This window comes from Lotus japonicus, chromosome 3 (genome assembly GCF_012489685.1).
Source record: "Lotus japonicus ecotype B-129 chromosome 3, LjGifu_v1.2".
Taxonomy (NCBI): Eukaryota; Viridiplantae; Streptophyta; class Magnoliopsida; order Fabales; family Fabaceae; genus Lotus; species Lotus japonicus.
The window spans coordinates 83,484,306-83,507,560 of NC_080043.1; positions in this window are offsets into that span (position 1 = coordinate 83,484,306).

Below are 23,255 nucleotides of genomic sequence, written 5' to 3' on the forward strand. Positions count from 1 at the left end.
GAAAGCACCTCCGGACTACCGGGCAGGGCGTCAGTGGCATGCTGAGGAAGCTAGCAGATGCCCTCTCCTATAAGGAGTGTTGGGGGATCTCCCCGAGGAGGGTGACCCACCAACTGCGATTTTACTGACCCCAAGGGGATTCGAACCCTTGACCTTTGGAAGGTGAGGGTTAAACTCGGAACCTAAAGTCAGTTGTGTCAACCCATGTTGCTACTGAAAATGAAATTAGAAGCATTTTTTCTACGGGAAATTAGAAGCATGTCAAAGACGTGTGTGAAGAAGATAAAAATTATCATAAAGTTGAAAATTATTACAGTAGTTTAAATAAAAACCTCCAAAACCTCCTGTAATGTAATAAAAAACCTCCAAATTAAAGAAATGAATGGGTCCCCCTAATCACCGCCCATGACTGTGTGATTCTGCCTTTCGGCAAATGACAGAAGAGAAGCAACTTTTGAGCGCATGCAGCTTCGTTTCAAAATGTGACTTTTGTTGTTTGTTAGCACTAGCTGCTGCTTTTGGTTCCATACTCTTTTTCTGGTGCGATCCCATAATCACTTATTCACTTATTTACAGTACATTTCAAAACACATGGTGAGGCTATATTTGACGTGTTTGTATATATTAATATTTAATTAACCGTTCTAATATTCAATTTTATATATTTTCATCATTTCATGTAAAATTTGTATTAAAAGCATAGAAATTAATTTGGATGTGTGCCGGTATTTGTAATAATATGTGTTTAGTGACGATTTTTAACCGTCGTTGTAAATGTGAGAACGAAAAAAAATAAAAGATTATAAAAATGTGTTTAAAATAGTGTATTGCTAATATTACTCTTCTATATTTATAATGATTATTTAGAAATAATTTGTAAAATTATATGAAAAGATTATAATTATGTTAGCTAAGTAAAATGCTTTTTTAACTAAAAAATATTTTTTTTCATTAAAAAAAAAGAGAGCACTGTAATGGAATTTGGCCTCCAATATTGGTCCTCTATCTAACAACTACTAACAGCATCACTAGTGGAAGTTGTTGGTCGTTAATGATCATTCATTATCATTTGCCGTTTCCCAGACAGTTGTTAGAACAAGTGAAGTGACCACCTTATCCTTTAAGTTTTTTTTTTTTATAGGCAATGACATATATATATATATATATATATTAAAATGAAGCACAAGGGTACTTCAACCCCATACAAGTAGAAGAAAAGAAAAAATGGAAGATACAAGCAACACAATATACATTCGCATAGATCCATCTACTAACATTCGCTCCAATAAAATAAAAGAATGTATACCTTCATCATCATCACCATGAAAATGATGGCCATTGTGGAATTAGAAAAAGAAAAAGCATTTTTTATTAATTAAATAATTAGAATTTTGAAAGGCTAAAACGGATGTGGAAGTTATATGTGGACCCTTATTTTTCACTAAGATTGTCTTGTAGACCGGTAATTGGAGAAAAAATATTTCAAATATGTTATATAACATCCTAAAAATCATTTTAAATCGAAAAAAAATTGTCAAAGACAAAAAAATATAATTTATTTTCATATACAACTTAAATTCAGTATCTTTGCAAAAGTTAAGTCATAACCATGATGAATTTGTGAAATTTCTCCAACTTGATCGGATTCTTCATGGGTCAGGTCTATTGAATAATGTTTGGAGGCCTCCAACCCTAGATAGTGAAACTCCACATGAATGGAAGCTTCCGAATAGAGGGGAACTGCATGGGAGGGGGAGGCCTACTACGACAACACTAGACAATGGCTGGCTAAGTTCACGTCCTTGGAAACAAGGGGATGCTTTCAAGGTCGAGACAATGGCATTGCGAGATGGGCTCGTGTTGGATGGGTGTAAGACCCAAGTTTTTAGCTTAGAATAAATTAGTAAAATTTCTTATTCACGAATAATTTCGATGTAACGTGAAGTAAGGAAACTGGATAAACGTTTATTAAATGGAATAAATGTATGGAGAAGATATTTCACGAGAAGGTTAAGGACAAGATTCGAATCGACGGAAATTATGACGCAAGTATTATTCGTTTACCCCTAGGACAAAAACCTTAGGAAAAGATTAATTTCACCCTTGGAACACTGTAGGAATAAATTCCGAAAATCTTCAAGAGGAATATAAGAACTTCTCTTAATCCTTTCATGATAAGCGTTTCGATACGAAACCCTGGAATGTACGAACGTCCGATTCTAATTCTCGGATGTTTGCCGAAACTAAATCATTGATAGTTCAAGAAACCTAAAATCAACGGACGATGAAGACTTTTTCTATTCGGAGCTTCAAATGAAGATTCCACACGCGTACACTCATTTCTTTCGATGTTTCCAACCTTTCTTTAGAAGGAAGTTTTCTCATCCGACATCAACTGCAAAAAGTAGTTTTTCGGGTAAAATCGATTTACACCGACTTTGGATCGTTTGATTTAATTCCAAGAAACCTGTTTTGAGTTCTGGAATTCTGTCGCCATAACCTATCTTGGAATTCACGGAGGAATGTGCAGGAAAAATCAGAATCGCGAAATATTCATTTTCCCGCGTTTTCCATTTTCTATATATAGCTTGAAAAATGAAAAAAAAAAAAAAAAAAAAAAAATCACAACACACACACACGGCTGTGGCTTTGGAGAGGAAGAGGAGGAGAAGTGATTTTTGCCAATTCTTGCCCGATCGTCGCTCTGTTCGTTGCTACGCGTAGACCTCGAGGTACTGATGCTTTTCCTTACCTCTGATCGTAAATTCTGTCGCTTTTCTCTATGTCTTTCTGTGCTCAAAGTTTTGAGATTTTTGTAAAACTATCCAAATAACTTGATTTTAGTGTCTAAACTTATTCACTACGTGCCCCTACGTGTAACACCCCGATTTCGGTGGCGTCACTTTAGTAACAAAAATAAACTTAATGCGGAAAACGTGAATATTTTTTTTCGATAATAACTAAGACAAGACTGAATTAAATAAAACCCAAATGCGAAAAGCAATAAAACTAATATACAATATATAGAACAGCCCCCGCCGTAAGTAGCAACCTCGTCACGAGTGAACCTCCAGTGACGGGTAAGAAAGTGTAACGCCCGTAGGCAATATGTACAAACCAAATGAAAAGGGTGAAGTGTCCGCAACACCATCCCTCAAAACTGAGAATGAGCTGGTCCATCGGCCTGAAACAAGACCTCCTAAGTCCAACCAACTCTCTGTGATTCCCGTAAGGAAACCACACAAAAAGCTATAGGCGGAACTACCCTGTCCCCTAAAGAAGCAAATGAAGCAATACTGTCAGAGCTAAAACTCTACTCCTACACTAATCCTAACTCGAGGAGCTCATACCAACACTCAAAACTATGTGCTAGCATGATCGTCGTCTGAATCAGAATCCAGAACAACTAAGTCTACCAACCCTATCCGTCCTCCCCTCGCAACCGCAGTGCGCTCCGGTGCTGGACTCACGGGCTTAGAGCCCGAACCCTGATCATCAATGACCGCAACGCTGGGTGCACTAGACTCTGCCGAAGGCACTCCCATTGGCTCCTCCTCTGAGGGATCCTCCTCGTCTGAAGACAACGATGGTGGTGGTGGTCCTCCAAGTCCTGGTCCACAGTGAACGCCCGGTGGCAAGTTGAAGCTGACAAAGCACCTCCTCAATACTCCTTCTACCAAGAGTCCTCCCCTATCAACCCGATCCTCCATGATCCTCCCGGAATAAGTCGCGCGGTGGCTAGCGGGGTCTACCACCCACGAACCGGGGTCATCCTGGTCGATCATCTCATATCTGATCCCCCCCGAAGGGTGGACCATTGTGAACCAATCCGCAATGGACATCTGACAAAAGGCGTTGTCCGCCAAAACACACACAGAAGACGCGAGGGTCAACTCTAAAGAACTATGTAGATAATAAACCCAATAGGTACAGATAATAGATAGCCTCTTAGGCTTATAACTAGAGATAACATCCTAGGGTTGCATATTCCACAAAAACATAACGACAATAATAACACTTAACATGTTCCAAGTAAGATTATCAAATAACAATCACACTCAGCAACTAAGTCGGTATGCATGTTGCATGAAATGATATGCAGGTTAACCCAGTCAACCAGTATGCAATCCGGAACGGATGGACATCAACGGATCAGCCCTAGCACCAGCCACGGTGGGACCATTTCGGCCCGCGTGCCTCTTACTCCAACAACAGCGGTAGTCAGATCAGCCGTAACCCGTAGGTCTGCCATTTCGGTCTGCTACAAGAGACGTCTACAAACGCTCTTACACGGCATTCCGGGTCTTATGACCATTTTGGAAACCGACGAGGTCCAGAGTACGTCCTGTGTTAATACCTCATTAATGTTGCATGAATGCAGGATGATTAGTCAAACAACGTCTCCGAATCTCACTCGACACGTCGCCACGTGTTCTAGGTAAATTAAAGTCTCTAAAAGCTTACCCTAAGGTAAAGTCGATTCTGCGACAAAAGACACTTCTTCACAACAACACATAACCCACGATGATCTCCAAATCATCCAACTCATCTCAATCCGATGGTCACAACTGCTCAACGAGCACAGAGTATCACACTCTCGGAAACTAACGGTTTCCCGGACTTATCCCCAGGATAGCCCAACAACACATAGCTGCTCCAACAACACAAAAGTATCAACATACTCAACAAGCCCAACAACACAGCTGCTCCAACAGCACAAGAGCATCAACATACTCAACACTTCTCAACTTTCTCAACACTTGGATCCGACGACACTTCTCGTTTTCCAAAACTAAGATTTGCATCCTAAGCTTCCTTTCGAGTTTATTATCATTAATTGAAGATTTAGAGGTTGTTTAATGTCTTATGAGTTTTCTTTTCAAAATAATATCCTTTTAGTCTTATCGCAAAATCTTATAAGTTCTCGGGATCACCTAATCCCCAAATGATACCAGAGAATGTCTCGATCCATGAAACACCATAACAAGGTCCGAATCTCATTCGTCCTATCAAACTTTCTCAAAACTCTCAAAACAAAATCGGCATGACCTGCCCGTTATTCTCACTTTTCAGAAACTCAGATTTCGTTGCAAAAGCATAATTACATCATCACAGTCAATCAACATGTCATATATCAACATATTAAGCAATAACCACATAGCACTTAGCATATAAGGCATGCACCACACATCCTAGATTACCCACATAGCACATAGCATGTAAGTCAATCTCAAAAACAGTCAGTAGATGAACCATCTACATTGTCAACCGAAGCCTCAGAAAACATTTTTCCAATCAAACACAAACAAGTGCATAAACAGTAAACAATGTCGAAAGCATCGACCCTGAGCATTAACTAGAGATTCAGTGAGAAGCCCTCACCTGTAGGTTCTCCAGAGTGATCTTCGAACTCTTCCTCACAAGCAAAGTGTTGCTCCTCAGGAAATTCCTCAAAAGCTCCTTTAAAGCAAAATCACAGAAATACTATCAGAATCTATCGAAAACTAAACTATCGATACTTACTAAGGTTACACGAAGTAGTACATACTCCGAGGTACGATAATCTAGCGCGAAAGGACAAGTTTTCGGAAAAGGAAATTTTCCTCCTCCTTCCCCTATAGGCTCGGCCACTTTAGGTAATTAGGGGACTCGATTTTTCTTCGATCAAACTTGGTTCCTATGCTATCATTAGCCGTAACTAAGGGTATTCTGAACTCGGAAAAATTATCGGATCAAAAACTGTCGCAGGGGTATTTTGGTCATGATTTTTAACTTAGAATTTTCAAAACTGAAATCCCAAAAACCAAATTTGACAGGGACGTCACCAACGACGTTTATGACAACTAATCCTACTAGCACTAAGCTAAGGCGATAGTTTTCAGCCTAAAGGTTGAAGCTTTACTCCAAAAACTCCAAAAATGGGTATTTAAGGCTAAAATTGATTCCGGCGGAAATCCAGCGACATAACGGAAAATCTAATCCGGCAGAAGTGATCTTGGGCACATAGGGAAGATGTTTAGAATCAAAAATGAAATATTCAGGATAGTTTTGCAAAAACCTCAAAACTATCAGCTCAGAAAAGTCTACAGAAAAGCTATGGAAAAAGCGATCAGAGGTAAGGATTAGCGACTATACCTCGAAACCTTGAAGTAGCAACTGATTAATCGACGATCAAGCAAGTAATGAAGAAAAACTCTTCCTCCTTCTTCTTCTCTTGGCCGCGGGTTTGGGTGGGGAAAATGGGTAGTTTTTTGTGATTTTTCTTCCTTTCTTGGCTATATATAGAGGTTGGCAAAACGCGGTAAAATGAAAGTTTCGCGAATCTGATTTTTTCGGCTTCACTCTCCATGAATTAATAGATATGTTTTGGCAAAAGAATTCCAAAACTATAAAGAGGTCTCCTTGTATTTTTGGCGACTAATGCATAATCGTAATAAAACTATTTTACCCGATAAGTTGCTTTTTGCATCGGATGTCGGAATAGAAAACTTCCTTCTGAAGAAAGATTGAAATCATCAAGAGAAATGGGTGTAAGCGTGTAGAATCTTCATTTGAAGCTCTGAATAGAAAAAGTCCCCATAGTCGGGTGATTCTAGGGTTTTGAAATACCAGGGATTCGGTTTCGGCAAACTTCCGATGATTGGAATCGGACGTTCGTAGATCCTAGAGTTTCGCCTTGAAACGATTGTGATATAAGGAAAAAGAGAAGTTCTAACTTTTCTCTGAAGATTTTTGGAATTAACTTCCATCGTGCCTAAAAGTGAAAACTAGCTATATACTAGGGTTTCTGACCTAAGTTTCAGCGTATAACGATCGTGCTATAACTTTTATCGACTTCGGTACGATCCTCAGACTTTTTCCTGAACTTTCTCCTTCATATATTTATTTCATTTGGTAAACTCTAGTTCAGGTTTCCCTTCACGATACATCAACCCTAATCGTGAATAGGATTCTATTTAGTTGGCATAAGTTTAAAAACTTGGGCCTTACACTACGCATGTTTAGCGGATTACATTTCGCCGAATCTTGTCGAATCGCCGCCGAACTTCAATTCTGCTCAAAATACCCATTTCTGACAAAGGTTCCGCTTTTTGAATAAAAAACTCTCGACTGAGCTTAGCGTTAGTAGGATTAGTCGTCATAATCGTCGTTGGTGTCGACCCCATCTAATTTGTTTTTCGAAATTCTGATTTTGAGTTTCCGAGCTAAAAATATTGACCAAAATACCCCTGCGACAGTTTTCGACCCGATAATTTTTCTGAGAGTTTCTCTGGCCTAGATATCGCCTAAGAATACCTAGGAATTGATTTAGATCGAAGAAAAAGTTCGGAAACCCTATTTTTGAGAGTGGCCGAAACCTATTTGCTAGGGTACCGTGTCCAAAAATAATTTGTGGGTCTCTATGACCTGAGCCATTGCGTAGCTCTTTCAATTGTCGAAATTTTGGCTCCGGTTTCGTGTCATTCCGAGTTCTGTAGCTCAAGTTATGCGCGTTTTAGTAAACGAAGTTCTGTTGTCAATTCGTGCTTATATAGGAACTCCGAAGTTTTAAAGCGTTCTTTACGATTTCGATTAGTATTATTAGATCGTGTTGCTCCTAGTGAGGCTTGTGTTGATGATTGTGTTTCCTTGTTCTAGGTTCGCCATTTCCATGCACAACTTCTACTCACGAAGGTAAGGGTAACTCAGTTTTAGCGCGTCTTTGAGTCCTGCCTGCTTTTATCGCACTGCATGCGTTTGAGATGAAGATGTTTATATTGATTGACATTGGATTATGATTATTATGCTTGCAATGTTGTATGCTTGCTTATGTTGACTGTTTCTGAGGCTTGTGCCAAATGTTTTCTGAAGGCTTCGGCCGAGTAAACTTATTGAGACGTGTGTCTCCGTTTTCTGAGAGGCTTCGGCCGTTTACTGGTTTCTGTCATTGAACTAAGTTGGTATGTAATTGAATTAATTTATGTTGGTTGATAATATGAATAACATGTGGTTATCCTGATTTGATTATTGAATTTGAGATTGTTGTTTGAGTGACTACTGAGTTGGATGAGATGTTTTGGTTTGCTTGAAGTGGCAGTGGAGTAGATATTTTCACATGACTGTCCCGTCTTTCGAGGCGTTATGGAGTGGATATTTTCACATGACTATCCCGTCCTTCGAGGCGTTACTTAGTGACAGTGGAGTGGATATTTTCACAGGACTGTCCCGTCTTGCGAGACGTTATCAAGTGGTAGTGGAGTGAATATTTTCACATGACTATCCCGTCCATTGTGGCGTTAAGTGGCGGTGTGGTGGTGATTGTCCCACGTGATCGTCCCGTCTTGCGAGACGTTATCAAGTGGTAGTGGAGTGGATATTTTCACATGACTATCCCGTCCATTGTGGCGTTAAGTGACAGTGGAGTGGATATTTTCACAGGACTGTCCCGTCTTGCGAGACGTTATTGTTTGATTGATATTGTTGAGGATTATTGATATCTGATTTGATGTTATATTGTTGAGGATTATTGATATCTGGTTTGTTGTTATATTTTTTAGGATTATTGATATCTGATTTGTTGTTATATTGTTGAGGCTTATTGATATCTGATTTGATGTTATATTGTTGAGGATTATTGATATCTGATTTGTTGTTATATTTTTTAGGATTATTGATATCTGAATTGTTGTTATATTGTTGAGGATTATTGATATCTGATTTGACGTTATATTGTCAAGGTTGTTGACATCTGATTAGATGTTATAGATTGAGGTTGCTGTTATTTGATTTGATGTCATATTGTTGAGATTATTGTCATATGATTTGATTCTATACTGTGGAGGTTGTGGATATCTGAGTTGTTATATGTTGTTAAGTTGATGTCTGAATAAATGTTACATGTTGTTAAGTTGCTGATATCTGAGTAGAAATATTGTTGAGGTTGTTGATAGTTGATTTAAATCTATATTGTTGAATATATGTCGTCATCTATCTTGAATCAGGTTGCTAGCGTATGTGCTATGTTATGCAATTATATTTGAATAGCATGTTTTTCTCTTTATTATGTGGTAATTGCATAGAGTTAACCCTTTCTATTTGCTACTTGTTGTTTGGGCGCTTAACGCTATTAGGCGAAGGAGAGCCTTCCACTGAAGCTTAGCTGTTCGAGTTGGAGACCGTGACTGTGGGCGGTCGAGTAAAGGTGGATAAAACAGTTGCATCTTCCTTTTTGGGGGACTATGTCTGAGTTTCTTCCTCCATCTGAAAACTCTGTTGTTTAAACCTTATTTTCGCCACTTGTCTAAGTGAGCGTACTTATTTTGGAACCCCGTTTATGGTGTCGTGAACTACTCTATGTTATGTATACTATTATGTCGGGAAACAGGTTATTTAAATAAAGTTATGTAACGCTTCCAACCCTATGGTATTTAGTCTTTTCATTTTCAAAAAAAATACCCTTGGATTTTAGGGATTGCATAATAGTCCTTAGACTTTGTTAGGTTACTAATGTGACTCCTCAGTTGAGAAATTGGGGGGTTACAATTGTGGTCGTGGCCACAGGAAGGTTTCTTGCGAAGTGGATTGTGCATAACTTGTCTCCATCCTAATGGACTCAAATCTGGATCAAATCAGGTATCATTCGCAAGCTAGTATCCTTAGGGAGATCTGAGAGCTCATGGTTGGGAGCTGGAAGATTAATGTGTCTTGGATTCATCCCGATGGTAACCCTTTGTTTTCTTCTGGTGTGCGGGTTGTTGGTCATCTTGAGTCTGAGCTAGAGCTCCTCTTGCTGAGGGATTCTCTAGTAGTTCCTTAATTATCAGATTTTTCGGTGTGTTCCTTCCTGATATATAGAAAAGAGAAAAAAAAAACGTATTTAACCTTTTTTAAATGAGTTTGAATGAATCGGTGTACTAAGAAAATGTAAAAGAGTACTAGTTAAGACAACATTAGATAAACTTGATTAGTTCACATTATGATGCACCATTATCTTACAATCTGAAACATGAGGGACATGACTCATTTCACAACATTATATCCCACTTCATTCACCATTTTTCACATTCAACACGGATAATAAGGAACTCTCTTCAATCGTCAATATAAGAATTAAATAACAATTTCACGTCCTTTAATAAATCTAATTAATTTAGTTAATTGGATGAAAGTTATTCTCAAATTTTATCCACTTTCTAAAATTACACACATGTCACTTTCTTAATTTCTATGCATTATTAATGTTTGTGAGAGTGAAAATAGAAAAAAAAAAAGTTCAATTAAATAATGATATTCATGTCAAAAAATAATTAATGCAACACAAATTTCAAGTTGAATCTTATAAAAACGGTCAAGCTCAAGCTATACCACGACTTTGGTTCTTATATTAGGGATCGAGAGTATCTAAGCGTTTGTCAATACAACAAACATGCCTAAACCCACATTTACTAGTTTGTAAATCAATATGAATTGGTCGAGTTCTAATATGCATTATCCTATTTAGCTCATCTATCAGAAATAAATTTTATTTAATGTGTTTAAAACAATAAAATTTACACTCAGCATCAATAAATGGACACCTTTACACTTTGTTTGGTAGGATAGAGAGAGATAGTGAAAATAGAGTAAAGAAGAGAGGAGTTGAGTAGAGAGAAATATGTGATAAAAAGAGTATATTGATACGTTGTTTGGTATGGTTGATATAAAGGAGAGTGAGATAAGAAATAATGAGGTGGAAGAGAGAGAAAAAAGTTAAATTTTAATTAAAAAATATTTTTTTTTTAAAAGTCAGAATGCAGATTAGTGGCGGTTTAGACCGCCACTAACTACTACAAAAATGAAAAAATAAAATAAAAAAGCAACCTAGCCTGATTCTCTTCGCAAAACGCGAAGAGATCAAAAAGTTGAAAAAAGCCACCCTCAAACTCTCTATCACCTCCATTATTACACAACCAAACAAAGAGAGAAACGCAATCTCTCTCCTATCTCTCTCTCTTCCCTCAATCTCTTCTCCATCTCTCTCCCACCAAACAAGGCATTAGTGAAACAAATGTCTGCTTTCACTTTTTTATATCTTACACTTTGTTTGGTTGTGAAGAGAGAGATAGAGAAGAGAGAGTAGAGAAGAGAGAAGTTGAGTAGGGAGAGATATGTGAGAAATAGAATGAATTTAAGTGGTTGTTTGGTATGATAGAGATAAAGAAGAGAGAGATGAGAAATAATGAGGTGGATAATAAATAATACAAAAAGAAAAATCATTTTTTTATTTAAATACACTTTTGCCCCATCAAAGCAAGATTGGTGGCTTTGCTTTTTCTATCATTATGGCCCATTTCATGGATAGAATTGTGAAAACAGAAAAAGAGCACAACCTTAACCTCTTTCTTCGCGATTTGAGAAGAGGTTTAAAAGCACATTGGACCCACATGTATACTCTCTCTCCTACAGGAAATCAAACCAAACATAAAATGAGATTTCTCTCTTCTCTAACTCTCTCCAACCTATCTCTCTCTTCACAAACTCACTTCTACCAAAGAAAGTGAGCAAACAATGTGCTAGTTGAACACAGTCTCTGTGTGTTAGTTGACATTATGGCTACAAAAACACAGTAAATTTAGTTACCTATGTCAGTGTACTTGAGCAAACAAAGTATTTCATAGGCTTAAAAATAATTAATGATTAATGCATCACAAACTTCAAATTTCTTCTTATAAAAAATACCAAATTATATCACGACGTTTAGTTCTTGTATTAAGAACTGGAGGAAGTACCTAGCAGTGTCAATAAGCAATCATAGACCATATGCATGGCCTTAACCCACATTCACTAGTTTGCAAATCAATATGAATTGATCAAGTTCTAATATGTATTGGAGAACGGAATATAAGTAGAAGCAAAAGGAGTATTATATGGCTGTGATATGGAGGCCATATCTGGGAGTACATGTTATAAGATGCAGCATCGGAAATTGGACACGCTCCTCCACAAAGTGACAAACGGGAGAGTTACGGGATCATAAGCATAGGCACGAATAGCATTGCAACTATTTATCCTTCCAAAACATTCCTTCATAATGGAAAGAGTGGAAGAACTTTTCCTTTTTTAATTCTTGTTTTTTCTGCTTTGTTCTCCTCATATCACCAATCTGCTTGGTGACATCTCTCTCTGGATCATGTTTGATTTGTTTCCTTGTTGCTACATATTGGTCCAATTGGACCCGGGATCTGAAGCCAATTTTGTGGTGATATTTAAATTCAATTCAAATTGAGGGGTTTAAAATTGATAGTAAATAATGGAATGGATTTCAATTCATCACTTTTTTTTATGCCTTATCAGGCCATACCTCTTTTCCTAACAACAAAATACAACCAACCAACATGATACCATGTTCAAGTTTAGAGTAAAAGCATTAAAGCCCACATACACCTGAATCAGTGTACTACAACAGCAGCACCAGCACAACACTGACTTAACCAAAGCTCCCACCAAATAAATAATAAAACCCCTCAATTGGGAATAACCAATAAAACCCATCAATCAAAAAAGCCTTTCAATCATCAACCAGTAAAGGATTAACCAACAAAAAAGCCTTTCAAACAACCAGTAAGGGATTAACCAACACTGCCCACCACCTTTTGTAGTCCGAAAAGATGGAACAAGTGGGAATTTTTTGGCAGCAGTTGACAATAATGGGGAATCCATTTTCTTCATCATAGATTGCACCCCAATGATCCCCCACCTACAAGCACGTTAGGCCTTGCTACCTGAATGAACTAAATGTAAGTGAAACAAATCCTTAAAAGGACTACACAGCTTCGGCATCACAGAATAACAGATTTACAGGCACCACAGACAAAAACACACCATTTCATAGATGCTACTCCCTAGACTTCCTTCACAGCTTCAACAAACTCTCCAAATTTCTTAGCAACTTCAACTTCTTCAATAATGTTAGATATAGATTCCCTCAAGATATGTTTTACTCCTAGGCAGTTATAAGTTATAACCAAGGGCGTATCTAGGGAGAGGCAGGCAGGGGCCATCGCTCCCCCCAAGATTTTTGAAATGGCCACCGACTATAGGTATTTTTCCAAGCCTGAAAGAAGGAATTTGAAGTTCCAATTGAGACATTATCATTCACATGTTTCTCAAGATCCTAATTTAGGAAAAATTTCTAGTTTATCCGAGTTTTACCAGAAGTTAGTTGAAACAGGAAAAACAACAATGTTTCAACTTGTTAATAGATTGATAGGTCTTGTTTTGACACTCCATTTTTCAACAACATCTACAGAGCGATCTTTTTCTGTAATCAAAGTTGTTAGGACTCAGCTTCGCAACAAAATTGAAAATGATATTCTCATAAATTTATTAGTTGTTTATATCGGGATACCATAATAAATAAATTTAGTATTATGAAAGAACGAAGAGTTGTATTTAAATATTTTTTTACTATTTAAAGTTTATATAACTTTCAATGGAGATTTTTTTAGTCTTATATTTCACCTCCCCAACAAGAAAATCCTGGATACGCCCCTGGTTATAACCCCCTCCTAGGCAGTTATAACCCTCTTTCAAGAAATCGATCATGTTGAGCTCACTTGAAAGTTTCGATGGACGGTTTTGTTTCTTGTTCACCCATCCAACTATAAGGGCAGAGTCACTCTCAATAACCAGATTCTTAAATTGGAATTGCTGGCAAAATAGAAGAGCATTTATTCTTGTCTTCCATTTTTCTACCACTTCAAATAGGTTAATTGGGGTTTAATATTTTACCTTCAATTACATACTCACACGAATACAATCGTTTAATGTCTTGTGGTATTTGAATACTATCTCTGTTTCAATATAAGTGTCCACGTAAAGAAGATGCACACATATTAAGAAATGCAATTAATTTTGTTAAAACATATCATTTGTTTCTTTATTTTACCCTTTACAGTGTACTTTTATCTCTCCTCATTTATTCTTTTCATTGTAACATTATATGTAAAAACATCAATTAATGCTCAATTGAAATTCTAAATGGACAGTTATTGTGAAACAAACTTTTTCTCTCTGAGTGGACAGTTATTATGAAACGGAGGGAGTAGTAGTTTTATTCCTCTTAATTGAATGATATGTTGGAAAGCATCAGTTTCATTTTGTGCTTTAAGTTTCAATCATCCTCTTAATATCTTTTAAATACTATCTTTGATGGGCTTGGAGAAGTGAAGTAAAAGAGGTTTCACAATCTTATAAGAAGAAAAAGGATGAGCACAAGAGAGAATAGTATTGATAGACATAGAAAATACAAAATGTGCTTTCCCCTTCTTTTGTGTATTATGAGCATTGTTGTAGAGACTCCACATTGTTTAGGTTTTGAGTGCACATTACCTTGTTGTCCTTGCATGCAGCTGTGTTAACCTTGTGGAGCAAACCCGACAATAGATTGCACCGAAGGTCTGCCAGAATTTTTGCTTTCAAGGCAGTGGTTTGTCCACGGCGCAATCTTTCCTTCCTAATATTTCCAACATGCTTCACATACCCAAATTTGGCCCGCAGACATGGAGAAATAACCCAAAACCTCTCTTTCATGGTTTTGTAAGTCGCAACCTATCTCGCTTAATCCCGGATTGCCTTTCGAAGCCCCTCTTTCATGGTTCCGTAAGACGCAACCTATCACGCTTGGCTCCGGATTGCCTTTCGAAGCCCCATCCACATTGAATTTCAGAAGTTCTATAAGAAGGGGTATCCATGTTGATTGTCTCCGATCCGGGCCAAGCGAGATTACGCCCTTCCCATAACTGTCAATTCTGTAGCAATGCAACATAAGCTGATCTGTTGTTTCCACTTGCATAACACATAGGGAGCAACAACCTTGATCCTACAACTCTATTCCCTTCAAAAGATTCATTTGGCTTGCTATTATATCTCTCTGAACCTGCCAAAGAAACAACCCACTTTTGGTATCTTCTTATGAATGGTACGTCCTCCAATGCAAAAATTATGGATTCCACCCACCAGCAAACAACAATCCCACGTGCAAAATTAAAACATGTTATCTGAAGCACAGATTCTTACACTAATTTTTTTTTTTTAAATAGTTTTGAACACTAAGCAAAATTGTTAATTTTTTTCTCTCCATTGGATCACACATATGTGAAGTTGCTTACTGATTAAAATTAAGTAACGGTTGTTTTGTCATTTCTTATTTGCTTTTGATTAAAAAAAAACTTTTTTCTCTCCTCCATTAAGTAAAAAAAATATAAACGCATGGGTTGTTTATGGAATAATTGAAAACTATCACTAGAATAAAATCTATATGAATTGTTTATGCATTGTGTAAACTATATGTGACAATTTAGGCACAAATAAATACTGTTAAGCAATTTAATAAGTAGCAACCACACCATTGTAATGCTATAAGAATTGCATTCTGTTCTTGCTATCCATGTTGGACTAATGAATTGAACTCTACAAGCACAAGCCAGTTGAGCCTAACAGGGACAGACTACAGGGTCCTGGAAGATTTGGTGGCACATTTAAAATGCAACGCAATGAGCATTTGTTACTTAACTCATAAATTAGGTATATTTCATTTGATTTAATCTTCCATCATCATTAAATGAGAATGCGACAAAGAGCAATGTCAATTATCACGAGCAATACAAATTACTAGAAATTATACCCGTGCGTTGCACGGGTTTATTTATAATTTTTAAAAAATTATATATGATTATTATAGTTTTAATAAATATATAAATATTAAAATATTTTTAATTATAAAATATAATAAATTAAATAATAATTGAGGTGAGACATTTCATTGAATAGAATTAGAGTTCTCTAGATTTAAATAATTAATATCACTCAAATTTAATAATTGATTTTTTTAAAAAAAGAAAACTTTATTGAAACACAATAAAAATGGGAACAACCTTCTCATTTAGATAATTGCATTGGGTCACAACATACTCATATCTGTTGTTCCCTACCACACCCTTGATTTGCCAAAAAGTTTGTCACAGTGTTTCCCTCACGCAATACATATATGCACCACACCAACACACTGAATTATAGACATCTGATGATCTATATGATTAAATACATGTTCCAATTTTCATGACCTCTTATCTCCTCTAGACATTCACCCAACCACTAAAGAGGAATCACTCTCAACCACCACATTTGAAAATTTAAATTGCTAGAAAAATAACAAAGCATGTAACACTACTTGAACCTTCGTCAAAAGCCCACAACTATTCAGTTCCTTTTGCAAAGTAACCTGAAACCTCCCCTTCTTGATCCCTCAAAACCCTGGCAATACTACTCACCACTGGGTTCCCTTTCGACGCCCCATCCACATTACACTTCAAAACAGTGGCTGGCGGTGACTCCCAATACATTGTACGTGGCATCTTTTGTTTTCGTGGCCATTCATTACGCTCAAAGCCTCTAGCAAACTGTTCCAAATCATATGGACAATCATTCTACTTTCCCTTAATCCACCAAAACACACAAACCAAGCAATAGTCTTATATATGTTCAAGAGAAATAACTTTGTTATTAAACACGCATGCATTTCTCTCTAGTAATTGATATTAAATAATTAGCCCTGAAGTAGTCTTAATATTTTATTCATTTAAAAATATAGAAATTCATTATGTGAATTTGAAATATATTCAAGTAATAAGTTTTTAATATCATAAATAAGTTATAGTGACATATTTTCTTACACTTTATATCCACAATGAAGTAATTTTAACTTTAAAAATTATAATAAGAAATGATTTTTTAGTGTAAATAATTATTTATTAAATTTAAATTTATTGAACTTTGGTTATAGTTATTTTACTTTTTTATTCTTTCTCAATCATTTTTACTAATATATAATAGATCAAAAATTATATTTGAAGAACTTTTTTCAACGAATACACACACATTATAGTTAATGGTAAATACCTATAGAGTGCCACTTTTTATTTAAAGACTACTTTTTCTTAATTATTTTTAATAAATATTATTTTATTATAATTAATTTTAACTCTCAATATTTTTTGTATATCAAAATATTACTTAGTTTTATATTAATTTTCTCCCCTTCAATTTATGATTGATAATTAATATTCTAACATTTTTTAATTACTATTGAATAAAATATTTTCTTATAAGTAACTAAAATTTATAATTAATAGTTAATACAATTAACACAAACATGAGTTTTTTATTATTTAAGGAATTTTCTATTTTTACTATTTAATATATAGTACTGCCATTTGATTTAATGTATTTTTTTTTATACTTGATGATTTTTTTTCTGAAATAAAGAAATAATTTTATTATTTAATATAGGTAGCAAAATAGTCTCTAGTTAATTTCTTTCAGTTTTCAATCTTTATATTTAACTAGTATTTTTTACCCGTGCGATGCACGGGGATATTCATTTTTGTTGTTTGTGTGATATTTATATTATTTTTTTAAAGACAATTTTTGGATTAAAAAAACAAAATGTATTTTTGATATAAGAAACTATGTGACCCGTGCGATACATGGAGAATATTCATTTTTGTTTATTGTATGTATTTTTTTCCAAATCTGTGTTATTTATTTATGTTTATTGAAAGAAAATTTATGAATTTATAAAGACTTTTAAGATTGTTTGCAATAATACCCTAATGCAAAGCTTCTATTACTTCATCAATGTATTCTTTATTGACTTCAAGTAATCTCATCGCATAGCACACGTCCTTGAAGATGTCACATGTAACTTCATATACTTTTCTTATGTTTGGAAATGAATAAGGCCCCTTTGTGAAATTTAGCAAAAACCTCAGATAATATTCACCTTTTCTATGCCCTGTAATTTCTCACAATCCGTGTTATTGTTGTACATATACTTTGTAATTTATCAAAATCTGTAATTTCATATACTTTGCACACGTCCTTTTTTTTGCATCAAAAGTTTATAACATCCTACAGAATATCATAACTGCTTTTTTATTTTGGTGAGTATTTTTTACATCCATAAAAAGTTTAATGTCAAAAAATCCACCTTCATTATTAAATATATAAATAAATATTATTGTTATATTCTCAAATTATAAACTAATTGATAATGTCTTATGGAATTTCATAACTCCAAATTCTCTTTTATTTCAAACATGAAAGGCAAATAGCTATGGGAGAAAAGGTTTATGGAAAGTTTTTTTTATATGAAATTTAATGTGAAAACATCCGATAATAAAATTTACTATATGATGGATCCTTTCCAAAGAGATTCTGCATCCTGGAGAACAGCTTAATTAAGCGTTTATGGTCATAAGCGCTTATGACATAAGTGCTTATTCATAAATTATTTTAAAATATTTATTGAAATAAATTGAAAATAAGCTATATATAAGCATAAGTTCTTTTTCATAAGCTATTCTGAGTAGCTTATGAAAATAAGCTCAAAACAGCTTATGATAGGCCATAAGTCATAAGCTGTTTGCATAAGCTCTCCCAAACACTGGGGTAAGAGCTTATGCTATCAGATAAGCTCAAATAAGATATTTTAATAGATACAACATTGTGGAGTGCGAAAGCTCACTTGGAATTTACTATATTCATTTATTATTATCATGAGGCAATACTAATTTACACCTCAAATATATGGAAGGGAAATCGGAATGTCTATATAAAATAAAATTTGAGAACTTGCGTGTATTACTATTTATTCAATATGGTTCAACACTTTTTTTGTCTTCTTGAGGTGTTCTTTTTTCTTTATCTTGTGAACGGATGATAAATAAACTCTTTTCTTTCCAAAAAAAAAAATTAATCATGTAGCCACTTAAATTGTGACGGTTGTGAGATTTTGTTTCTATCAGAAATTTGTTAATTATTAGAAGGAAGAAGAAAAGACATGAAAGAAGCAAGAGAATATAGATAACATTTTTCCTCTCTACTAAATTCCTATTATTAAATTTTCTCAAATTCAATATGATAACATTCATATTGTATAACTGAACACTAATGAGTATACCTAATAACTATCCAGTATTTAAATTTTGGTGTAACATTCATATTGTATAACTAACATTATGATAACATGGGCTGGATTTGTCAAAGAGCTCAGAGCCTTTGAGGACGTTCTAATTTCATGGGCTGGTACAGATTTATCATCTTCGTAGAGATCATGCCACACAAATCCATTCTTGTAGCTTCTGAATCAGAAGAACAAATATCAATATTATTGTGGAAATCTATTGCTTTAGAAGGTTGTGCAGGTAGGACCTGTAAAAAAATATTTCAAGTCACCATTAAATTATACCCTAGAATGAGAAGGATTGAAATCAAGAGTAACCACACATTTAATGAACAATTTTCATCCTTCCCTAAGTCAGTTTTCATGATAGTACTGCCTTCAAATGAACATCCAACAAATGCACCTGCAAGTAGTATAATTGTCAAATACAACCCGGGAGAAGTTAATTCAACCTCACCCAGAATATAAAAAACCAAATTGACACAAATCAAATCATCAAGCCAAAAACTCCAAATAAGAGAAACAACCATGAAGTTCAATCAATATAAATGAGGCTCAGTTCAAAGATTTTAGAGGTTACACTATTAACTTCCAAACATTAATTGAGAACTTGACCCAGTCTGACTTATATGAATTTCATTTGCAGCATGCTTGTTCATTATTAGTAGTTTCAGAGTGTCTTTTTTCTTAGTCCAATCCAATTCAGCCTCCTGAAACCCAATTTAACCATCATATGACAGTGAAATCTGAAGAGTGTATGCAGAGGAAAGATTAAAAATAGAAAGGAGAAAGCTGTTGATTTGCTCTGATATTTTCTGCAACAGGAAATTAATTAAGAAGTTCAGCTAAATGAGATTATCTATCATCGTAAGCTCCTCAAGTGAGGCTGCTCCTAGTCATAAACAGTACAACATCAATGATATAAGCAAAGCAACTTCAGTTTGGATAATAAAATTGGTCAAGGTGGATTTGGAGTTGTTTAACATGAGATCAACATTACTTGTAACTTGTCTTCAAATTGGTCGTGGATGCTCTGCTGTCAACTCTCTGAGTTCCTTCATGGCTTCATATTTTCTTAGGTACACAGTGTCTCTATGAAAAAACAAACCTAAATTAGTGAGATAAAAAAAAACAAATCAAAGAACAAAAGTAGAAGTGCAAAAGTGTCAGTGACATAGAGTTAACAAAGCATGCATATGCACCGAATTTTCAGGGAGACTCATGATGAAGATACAAATGATTCCTGACAATTCTAAGTTGTTCTCATGGGAGACTTATGATGAAGATCTGTCTTAAGACCTAATTTATCAACAGAGGCTGCACAATGCACCAAAAGAACAAAAAGATCTATGAAAGAGGCATGTCTTTAGTGCAGTAGTATGTGCTGTTAACAGATTGGAGCAATAACATCAAGATAAAAGATTCAAAGATTCAAATAAACTAAAGACAACAAAATACAAAGGGCATAGTTTGAAATTCTAATTATTACCCCTATTTTTCCTTTCACAGGTGGACTTGTGTTTGAAAAAATTGGTCCGCAAAAGTTAATATAGTAAAACATACAGATTCTATGTCAGTTGGGAGTATTAGGAGAGAATGGATGCATGGGTTCTTAATTCTATGCAGTTTTTTCCATGGCTTGTTCAGAATGCAGCCAGACAATCAAGATGGCAGTAAAAAGGAAAACGAAAGCAGCTAGTGGGCAGACACCTGAAATTATGGATGAAAGTGGCTCATTTTGATCATTTTACCATCAGCATATTGCTTAAAGGTGTGCTGCGAATACAAATAATCATAAAACAATTTTAGATGAACCACTTTCTCCATAAGCTCCACAAACATGGTGGTAAACCACAAAAATGATTGCAAGATTATTAGAGCTATTCGTGCATCGGTAAGGTAGAATCAGAAAGTTGAAGGGCTGAATCAGAAAAATAACCTGAAAGACTCTATGAGGCAACAACCATAAAGCAGATGCTGGAAGTAAAGGTAGGGTAGAAACACCTTCGTTAATTAATGAATTGATTTTTCAAAGTATAGAGAAAAAAAATATGATTTGAGGGCAACTTTGAAGCAATAATACACTCACCGATTATGGATCAAGAAGTGGATGAACGAAATATAACAGAGGCAGTGAATTGAAAAAACAAAGAAGAAAATTAATTTAAAAACATTGAAAGGATAAAGCGAAAGAGGAAAAACCTGAGACATGGCAGCGGAGAGCATTCAAGGTGGTACATCTGCTACTGCTGAAGCAAGGCTTATTGCTATTGCTGGAACTTCAGCCTCTCTTGCATTCTCTGCTCTCCTTCCTAATCCTAAGCCCTATAACAACATTACCCAAGATTTACATCAAACGGAAACAGAAAACTTAAAAATCCCAATCTCAATTAGGGAAAACAAAAAGAGGGAGGTAAAAATAAAAAGAAAGAAACAGAGCAGAGAAAATGAGGTAGAAGACTGTTAACCTCGGTAGAACATTGTAGAAGAAGAAATAGATGTTCCATCGGCAATCCGTGACTCATTTTCTCATTTTCAATCTTCACTCTGACGCTCTTCTCTCCTCTTCTTCCGAATCCAAACCCTACCGCCAGCGGCATTCTCCTCCCTTGGTTCTGTAGAGCGCCGTATCCAGAATGCTAAACAAAGTCTGAGAATAAATAGAAAAGAGGTTGAAAGAGAAACCGACGAAATTAAATAAGGAAAACAGAAGAGACAAAGGTTCTCAACGGATACGTCAGGAATGAAAGCAGCCAAGACAATGCAATTGGAAGCCCAAAGAGCACATCTATGAGCAACGACTGAGATTGATTCTGAAGGAACAAAATATACATATTTACTGATATAACCATATTTACATTTTGTGTGCTATGCAATAAATTATTGAATTCCATATTTGCCCTCCTGACTGCAAAAACTCTCCCTTTATATAGTTTATAGATAGATAGATAGATAGATAGATGTATTTAATAAAAAAATTATTACATAATTTAATTCAAAGGTTACATCATATTGGCATGTGTAAAGTCAAAAAACAAAAAGATTGACATGTTTTAAAAGTTACATTATATTGAAAGTTGAATAGAAATTTAATTTGTTTAACTTTATTGTTTAATGCATTTAATACTTATAGCTCAAGTGAGCTTTACATATATATATAGATATAGATAGTTGGCAAATATAAGACCTACATAATTAAAGTTTGGAAGAAGTTTAAAGGGTAGGATAGAGCCCTTTCTAGGGTAGGAAAGGGAGGTTTTGATCAAAACGTGGTTCAGATATGTCGTGTTTGGCCTTGCAGAATGGCCTCTATGTTCAAATCGAGGGATTAGTTAGTAAATTTTAGTGGAACAATGATGCTAATAGGAGGAAAATTCGTTGGCATAAGTGGAATAAGTTGTGTCAACCAAAAAATGCGATGATCTTAGTTTATGTGATTTGAAATATTTTAACACTGCCTTTAAGTAGGGTTTTCAAAGCTATTCACTTCTCTCATGGTGATTTGTTTAATGCGAAATAAAGTTATCGCTCGAGTTATGTTTGGTCTAGTATTCTCCAATCTAGTTAGATTTTAAAACAATGCGGTCTTTGAAGGATTTGTTACTCAATAGGTGGCACGACTAATTTAGTAACTCCATCTGATTTTCAGAACATTGAAAAGATTATTTTGACAAAAATATCATTCTTTTATTTTTTTTAACCAATAATTTTTTTCAATTAATAAAACTTTGATAATATAAATTTTTCAAATATAAAAAATACAAATAAAGCCTATATTAAAAAACAAAACATTTAAGTGCGGGAAACAAGATTTACTTCAATTACAAACAAAAAAGAACTCTAATTATGAATTAGTAATTACTAATTAGGCCTCGTTTGAGAATACAATTTAATTAAGTGCTTATTCATAAGCTATTTTTAAAAATTTATTGAAATAAATTGAAAATATGCTATATATAAGCATAAGCTTTTTTTCATAAGCTATTCTGAAAGCTTATGAAAATAAGCTCAAAACAGCTTATGGTAGATCATAAGTTGTTTTCATAAGCTCTCACAAACACTGACATAAGCGCTTATGCTATCAGATAAGCTCAAATAAGCTCTTCCCAAATAATTAGGTGTCTTGTTTTGGGAAAAATTTATTATGGACCACTTTTGTGTGGTGCAAAGTTGCACCACTCCCTTTTGACCCACAATAGCAAGTTTTTTAAAAAAAATTAAAAAACATATTTTTTTAATCTTTAATTAATTATTAGGTTAATTGAATTATCTA